The following is an 8,796-nucleotide window of genomic DNA, read 5'->3' as shown; positions in this document are numbered from 1 at the left end:
CCCCAAAACCCCAAACAAGTAAAAACCCAGGGTGCTAGAAATACAAAGTCAGTTCATTCAAATTCAAGCTTGTCCAGACCCTGGTCACAAACTCTCCTGAGATGCATGTGAGCACCAAGTCAAGGGGGTGGGGAAGAAGTGAAGCCAAGAGAAAGGATGGGATGGGGCCCCCATGGGCCCCCTAGGGATCACCCGCACAGTGGTACCTTGATCTTGCCAGTGACCGTGAAGACCTACTAGGCTCTGACCTTTTGATCCCCACCCCATCCCTGGCCAGGGCTTTGAACGCCAGTCCCAAATGCTTCTGCCCCTCCCTGGCTCCGTCCTCAAGCGCTGAGGCTTCCAGCCTCGCTCTTCGCCTCCTCCATGCTCTTCTCGGTGATTCGTAGCGGGTCAGGGAGCTGTGTGAGCCGCGCTGAAGCTAGGGTCCGGGGGAGGCAGGGTGGACACAGGGTAAAGGGAGGAGAAGAGCTGTCCAGCCATCCCGGTCTTCGCGGGATCCCAAACCATACAACCAGCTCCTCTTTTGCGTCCCCTGGGATGCGAGAAAGCGCACGGTAGGCAGGGGCAGCTCTCTTGGACACCTGCCGCGAGTCGGAGAAGGGGACGGGCTCGCTGGCCAGCCCTTGGTGGGGCTGGCTGGTGAGAGATGGCAGCGGCGTGGGAGCTGTACTGCCTTGCCCAGTCCGTGTACGCACGCTGCTCCATGCCCCGGGAGGCCGTGGCAGACACGGCAGTGATGTTGCTGGCTGTCTCAGCAAGGATGGAGGAGAGCATCTGTGCCAGTGGGAGGCAGGCTGTGGTAGGTGGGCTCAGCTCCATTGAGGGCTTTGGTAGGGGCCTGCTCGGGTCCAGCAGCAGCTTCTGCTCTTCTCTGTCCCGGTCCCAGCCCTCCTTCTCGCTGCTGTAGGAGCACCCTGTGACCAGGATGGGGCCCGCACTCAGGCGGCGCCGAGGTGAGATGGTGTGGGTTGGGAGCCCTTCCAGTCACATGACCTGTGGCTGCGTGGGTATTTAAGAAACTACATGTGTGAATAAGCATGAGTTAACACTGTCCTTTGTCAACAAAGCCTGGTGCATACTCTCCATGATGTTTTGTAACTTTGATATCTAAGATACAGAGTTAAGAAAGGGCTCCAACTTCAGAGAGCCATGCGTGCCATTGATGGGGATGCTTACTTATATGGGGAACAAGTTGTTTTGTAGGGTCATGTCAAAGAGCTATGGCATATGAGGTGATCTTTAAGCCCCTGAGTGTTCCTTCTGCTAACACTGTATTTAAATCCTGAGATAGGAGAGGTAGACCAAAACCTAGGGGTCCTTAATATGGTACGTACAAAACCAGGACCCCATTGGGAGCCTTGATGTGAAACGAAAAGCATTAAAAGAGCTCTGAAAGTGGAATATCTTCTGGAAAATCGCTGTGCATCTCTTTATAAGGGAGAAATTCTGTGAGGAGGGTAGATTAGCCATTATTTTTTTTTTTAAGATTTTATTTATTTGACAGAGAGAGCTCACAAGTAGACAGAGAGGCAGGCAGAGAGAAAGGGAAGCAGGCTTCCTGCTCCCTCCCTGATGTGGGACTCAATCCCAGGGCCCTGAGATCATGACCTGAGCCGAAGGCAGAGGCTTTAACCCACTGAGCCACCCAGGTGCCCTGCACAATATGCTTTTAAAAGATTCATCTGGAGACATTTATTTGTGCCTGACTTACACTTCAGAACCTCTTGGATTTATGAAATTCAAGTGTTTCCAAAAAATTCTCCATTTAACAATGTATCTTCAGTGTACACATCTTTCTGTGGGGCATAATTCCAGACACGAGACTACCCAAGCAACAGTGAAAACGAATAAAACCGTGAAGCTGCAGAGACTTTACGATCTGCTTGAACATCAGCATGGAAGAGCACTTGAGGGGTCTGGTCTTGGAACCCGTGTTCTACAGACACAGATAGTAGTGATCCTGTGAGAACTCTGCCAACCACATGGTAAAGGCTTGAGTCCGGGCACTCTCAGGAGTTCTTCCATGGTCCCTCAAACACAAGTTTTGTCCCGCTGCAGACGCCAGTGGCTTGCTGCTTCTGCATGTGACAACAGGACTATAGTCTGCTGGCAGGGGACCTTTCAGGGAAGAAGGTATTCTGGACCTTCTGATGACTGGTAATATGGCGCATGGAAGACAGGGGTGATTGTAAAGCCCTGGAAAACACAGAGTTCATTATACTTGGAGCTGAATTAGCTTTCTAGAAGCTGTCTGTCTTGTGTGCTTGTGTGATGGGGTGCCGAGTCCTAGATGAGAAAAATCTTGCAACCAGGCTGCTTGGTTCCTTCACTAATGTATGTATTTCAAGCTTGGGTAAACCCCTGGAACTACCTGGTAATTCATCCCTATTTCTCTTCCTTTCTCTGTTCCTCACAGTACTGTATCCTAAGAATTCCCCACATGCAATTCAGTGTGTTTTGAAAACACTGTTTTTGTAAGAGGCTACTTTCTATTCCATCATATGGTTGTTTTACAGTGTCTTTAAACATTCGCTTATTGTTGAGCATGGAGGTTGTTTCCAATTTTTAGTTATGAATAAGGTTTCCATGGATATCTTTGTGCTATATCTTGAAGAAATCTATTATTTCTTTACAATAGATTCCTACTTGTAGAATTACTAAGTGAGAGAGTAGAAAATTTAAATATGTATATGTACATAGTGTATAGGTTTATGATCTAAATAACACGTGTTTATTATAGAAGAAAGATACAGATAAACAATTATCATAGATTATCATCTATAATCCCAAGACTCTGAGATTAACACAGCTAACATTTTACTAAATCTTTTGGAAATGCTTTATGCATACCTAGTCATGAACTTTTTTCCCTCAAAAACAAAAAACAAAAAAAAACCTAAAAAAACCCACTCATTATATATACATCTTGCCGGATTTCTTCCAGAGGAACATGACCATAGAAACTCCTACCTCCTGTATATGAGCACTTCCATTATTATAATTAAATAAATATGTTGGGAAGTAATATCTCATCTTTATTAGAATTTATGTAACTCTGATGAGATCAATGATCATTGTGCATGTTGGTTTTTTCTGTTCTTTTCCCTTTTTATGGATGATAATGTTATTTTAAAATATAAAAAAAAAAGGGGGTGCCTGGGTGGCTCACTGGGTTAGGCCTCTGCCTTCAGCTCAGATCATGATCCCAGGGTCCTGGGATCGAGCCCCGCATCCCTCTCTCTGCTCAGCGGGGAGCCTGCTTCCCCCCCCACACCTCTCTGCCTGCCTCTCTACCTACTTGAGATCTTTCTCTCTGTCAAATAAACAAATAAAATCTTGAAAAAATATATTTTAAAAAAGTACAAGGAAGAAAATAAGTCATAAGTCATTCAAATATCCATCACACAAAATTAACCATTGTTTTGTTTTAGTAAAGTTTCTTTTTTTTTTAAAGATTTTATTTATTTATTTGACAGAGAACACAAGCAGGCAGAGAGGCAGGCAGAGAGAGAGGGGAAGCAGAAGGAAGCAGAGGCTCCCTACTGAGCAGAGAGCCTGAGGCGGGGCTCGATCCCAGGACTCTGAGATCATAACCTGAGCCGAAGGCAGAGGCTTTAACCCACTGAGCCACTCAGGTGCCCCTAAAATTTCTCTTTTATAAGTTGTGTTACACAAGTAGTGTCTGAATACATTGTCTCTTTTTTAATAAAGAAGGCATCTTGTACATCAAACTAAAATCCCCTTGACTTTGATCTTTCAATAATTATTTATTTTTCTTTCCTAAGAACCTACATGCATTGAAGGAGTCTTCTTCTAAAAATTACATCTCTATTTCTTTATCTATCTCCGTGAGAAGTATATAATAACGGTCTTGTGCCTGCACTGTTCTTCCCCTCTTTTTTTTTTTCAGCCAACATGTTTCTGAAATATCCATATCGGTAATTTTGAACCATTTCATTCCTTTGAACTACCTCACACGCTGTTTGAATTCACAGTGTATGTATACATAGATTTATCCTTTCTCCTAGTGTTAGACATTTAGTTTGTATAATTACTTAAAAAGAAGTCTCCATTCTCCCCGGGTATATGAGAATGTTTTATTTTTTTCAATAACTACAATAGCCCTGCTCTGTCAAGCTTCCTCCAGCCCCCTCCTGCTGAGTCCTGGGATCCCTTAATGACAGCTCATTGGAGCCAGTGACGTCCCTTTCTGTTATTAAACCAGTTCCACTTCACTTCTTTAAGACTCAGTAATGTACCTATTATCACTGTAATCTCCTATTCGATTCAAAGCAGTATCTTTCATTGCTGCACTCACTCGGTCATGATGTTGGTCTAAGGGTTTAGACTGGGGATTGGGGGGGGGAGTTGGTGGGAGGCAGAATGGACCCCACATTGGGCAGTTCACTGTAATGTCTTCTGTTCTCAGGCCCAGGAATCCTCCTTCCTCTACCTTGTTCCCACTTTTCCTTTCCATTCTTCTCTCTCTTGGTGTTAGCCCAAAGGAGGGAAGGAGATAAAACATGTCATCTGTTTAAGAGCCCAACGCGGAGATCCTCTCCTGGGTTGGTTGTAAGCACTTTCCCAGCTCGCTGATTTTACAGTACAAGAGTGGCAGCAGCTTCCCACAGCCCAGCTCAACGCCAGGGCTCTGTGGCTTTTACCCTGCAGCCGTCCCCAGCAGGAGAGCAGGGCTCGGTCTCCTTACCTCTGTGACCCCTGACTGAGTCTAAGGAGACCAGCAGGTTCTACTCTCTAGATCTGTGGGAGTGGGGGACCTGAGTGGACTGTCAGCGCCCCCAGCTGGCTGCCCCTCTGTGCTGTCCCTCTTGTGTTCTTTCCATCTGGAGCGGGGTTCTCCCATTTCCCAAGCAGAAATATAAGTAGAGGTAAAATGTCCTCTCCCTTTCTTGGAGACCTTCCCCATACTGTCCCCAGAGATTCTCTGAGCTTTTCCCTTCCTGGGTATAAGAACTGGAAGAACAACTTCCCAGTTCTCCTGATAGGACCACAGGGGTGGAGGGGAGGTCATATGTCAGTTCTACTGACCTGTTGTCTCTGGGTAGGCTCCAGGGGGAGAGGGCTGGACCCCACACTGGGCAGTTCACTGTAATGTCTTCTGTTCTCAGCTGTGTACTTTAGTTCTAGGAAAAAAAGAAATGTCCTGTATGTACCTCATGGCATCTTTTTTACGACAGTTTTCAAGGTTTCATGGTCCCACACAATGCAGTTCTGAACATCCTTGTGCTAACCTTGGGCACACACGAATACTTGTGATACAAGACCTTGAGAAGAGGTTCCTGATGAGTCACAGGACACGCACAACTTTCAGTTGTGATAGATACCGCCAAGTTGTCTTCTAAAATGGCTTCACTGACTTGAACCCTCACAGCATTGTAAGAGATTGTTTCCCTAAAACTTCATCATATTTGACATGACAGAATTTTTATCTTACCAGTGGAATGTATTATCCCATTTTTAATTTGTCTCCCTTGACTTTTTTTTCCCCCCCAAGAATGAATCTTTTCAGTGCTTCCCCCTTTCTCCTGTGGTACTGTTTGGCTTTTAAATTATTTGTATGAGATCTTAATTTTTAGAGAACATCAATGTCATAATGTTTCCTTACCTCCCCCCCATTATTAGTAGCTCTTCATTTAGAATAATTTTTCTAAAATTTAAATCTTGCTGCAAGTGCAGCACAATCTTGCTTAAAATGTGGTGTTTCCAATTGCCTTCAACATAAATTTTAAACTTTAACAAGCATGCAAACTCCTTTAAAATGTATCCTTGCTAAACTTGTTCAGCTCATCCATCAATGTGGCCTGCCTTATACGTGTGTGTTTCCTGCATACTGAACCATCCCTGGCTAATTGTTATTCCATTCCTTCTCTTGCCTCTCTACTTTGACCTGTATTTTCCCCGTTTTCTCTGGGATGGCTCTCTAGTCCCCAACTTTTGTTTCTCTTTGAAGATTCAGCGGATGCAGCCTCTCCTCTGGTAACTCCTGTTTCTTCTGTGTGACTTGACTCTCTCTCGAATACTCTTCTCATAATTCTAACAATTGAACGATCTCTTTTTGGCCGGGTTCCGGTTTAAGGATCCTTGATGTCCTCATGTTCGGCCCTGCGCTTGCATGTAGGATGACCTGAGGGGGGCTTATATTTTAGGTGTATGAATAAAGAAAGAAGTTAAGACACAGAAATCACACTTATTGTATCATGAACTATCTGAAAGAAATATACATTTATGGGGCACCTGGGTGATGCAGTGCAGTGAGTTGGCTGTCTGACTCTTGGTTTTGGTTCAGGTTGTGATCTGAAGGTTGTAAGATCAAGCCCCGCATTGGGCTCTGAGCTCAGTGGGCATCTGCTTGAGCTTCTCCCCTCTCTCTCCCCTTCCCTCTACCTCTCCTACCTGTGCTCTCTCTCTCTAAAATAAATAAATAGGTTTTTAAGATATATATGTGTGTGTGTGTATATATGTATGTGTGTATATGTGTGTGTGTGTATATATATATATGTATGTGTCTTTATATATGTGTGTGTATATATATGTATGTGTGTATATGTGTGTGTATATATGTATGTGTGTATATGTGTGTATATGTATGTGTGTATATATGTGTGTGTATATATATGTATGTGCGTATATGTGTGTATATATGTATGTGTGTATATGTGTGTATATGTATGTGTGTATATATATGTGTGTGTATATATGTATGTGTATATATGTGTGTGTGTATATGTATGTGTGTATATATGTGTGTGTGTATATATGTATATGTGTGTATATATGTATGTGTGTATATATGTATGTGTGTATATATATGTGTATGTGTGTGTGTATGTATGTGTGTATATATATGTGTGTGTGTATATATATATATATATATGAAGTGATTGAGAATATAATTATACTTTAAATAGTGGAGTTGGTAAGTAGAGAAGTTGAGAGGACAGATCAAGAATTGTAAAGATAAGTGATTCCAGAAATAAATTGCTTCACCTGATGGTATTTTACAATGGAGTTTTCTCCTAGGATGTAAGCTAATGTGTATCAAACACCACAGCAAGCGTAACAGTTTACGATGGAAAATTCACATAAAGTCATGGTTGAAAAGTGGTTAGGTGGTTTATGACCATTCTAAATGCCTCTTCCACATCAAGAAGATGTAAATGAGCTGAGGATTAAAATAAAAAGCTGTAAAGAGGACTTTGGAAAAGACTGCTGGTGGACACTGAGCTCTCTCCTACCCATCTCAGAGGAAAGGGCTGGGCTGTGCCTGCCCTTCACTTTGTGCCCATGAAAGAGTCTTACTAAGTCCATGCAGAGAGTTGACACACACACTGACCCGAGGTCTAATTCCTGCCTGAGCGAGGAATAGTGTAAGACATGGTCTGACTCTTGCAGACAGGAGATCTAGAGATGACTACACTGAGTCGTCTGCACCCCAACATACATCGGGGGAAGAATGCATGAGTTTATTTCTCATGGAGCAGTGATGGATAAGATGGAGTTGGGGAAAAGTCAGAGGGTTGCCTGGAGGGACGTAGAGCTATCCACGGAGAGAAACTGAAGGTATCACCCAATTTTCAGAGGGTGAAGATCGAACAAGTGGACAGATGAACAAGAACAGAGATCAAGGGACCCCAGAATGGCCCCCACAGACTCCATGAGAACACCGTTGGAGAAATGGTCAGTCCAGACATCTGCCAGTTCTGGAGAAAAGCCATCCGTCCAGTAAGGACCATCCTTAATTCTTTTTCTCTCTTTATTCCTCATGTTTCAACCCAAAGAGCGTTGGGATTTTGAACACACATGGAAGTGGACATTTCAGTTCTTAAGCTGAAACAATATTTTATAACTTAAGAATTTTGCCGAAACTGTCTTGAAGTGTGCCTGAATTTTCCATAAGGGTGGGAGAAGACAAAGACTCATTGAGTGGTAAAAACAATGAGAGGCAATATAAAAGGGCTTTATAATTTCATTCTGTGACTCGGGCTTGTTCAACGTGCTGATTACACTTTACTGAGAGCCTGGTGAGCACTTGTCAATGGCACCTACTGGAGGTCTCTGTGCCAGGGCCAACTGTGTTAATAATTTACATGTTAGATCAGTTCTATTGCATTATATAGACGTGCAGATTCCTTTTGAGTCCCCCTTCCCGTCCCCAAATATCAGGGCTTGGGTTCTTCAACTTTTGCCTCTGTCTTTTGAACCTCTGTGGTCAGTCTTAATAAGTGAGAAGTTGTACATGTGGTGAAGTTAACTCAGATAAGCTAGACTAGATTTTCATACTCTCCTGTTCTGGCCTCCTGGATAGAATCAATCGTATTGATCACAGTGGCTGAGTCGGCCAGACAGCCACTACCCCAAGAAAAGGATCTCATCAGTCTGCCAGTGAAAACTCACAGGAAGACATGGCATAACATTTTTCAGAGAATGATGTCTTCTGTGCAGGGCAGGTTAGAAAGAATTAAGGGGAGGATACTCTGTAGGGTCTTGTCTGTTTTTAGCATTGACACTGATATTAAGGGATGTTCTGTATTTAGTTTATTATAAAATGATGGCTGATTTTTCACAAGAAAGGAAGATCACTCTATTTTTAGGCTCCTGTATCAGTCCAAGTTCAGGCTATAGCGCAGCCATTCTGAGTGTCCTGGTAAGGAATTCGTTACAGGAATTAGACCTTCTGTGTTAGAGAGAGGAACTGGAGAATCAAAGGATTGAAAAGGGGAGTTTAGCGCTCAAGAGAGGAAGCATCATGAACCATCCTGGGAGCAAGAGAGT

At 43.5% G+C, this 8,796-nt stretch overlaps 1 pseudogene; it reads right to left on the bottom strand.

Annotated features, from left to right (window-relative positions):
• Window positions 1-326: 326 nt before the first annotated feature.
• On the bottom strand, window positions 327-2,028 carry LOC122907353 (annotated as a pseudogene).
• Window positions 2,029-8,796: the final 6,768 nt, after the last annotated feature.

Source organism: Neovison vison, chromosome 5 (assembly GCF_020171115.1).
Source record: "Neovison vison isolate M4711 chromosome 5, ASM_NN_V1, whole genome shotgun sequence".
NCBI lineage: Eukaryota > Metazoa > Chordata > Mammalia > Carnivora > Mustelidae > Neogale > Neogale vison.
The sequence above is the reverse complement of the archived record's forward strand: the minus strand, read 5'-3'. Positions and strand labels throughout refer to the sequence as shown.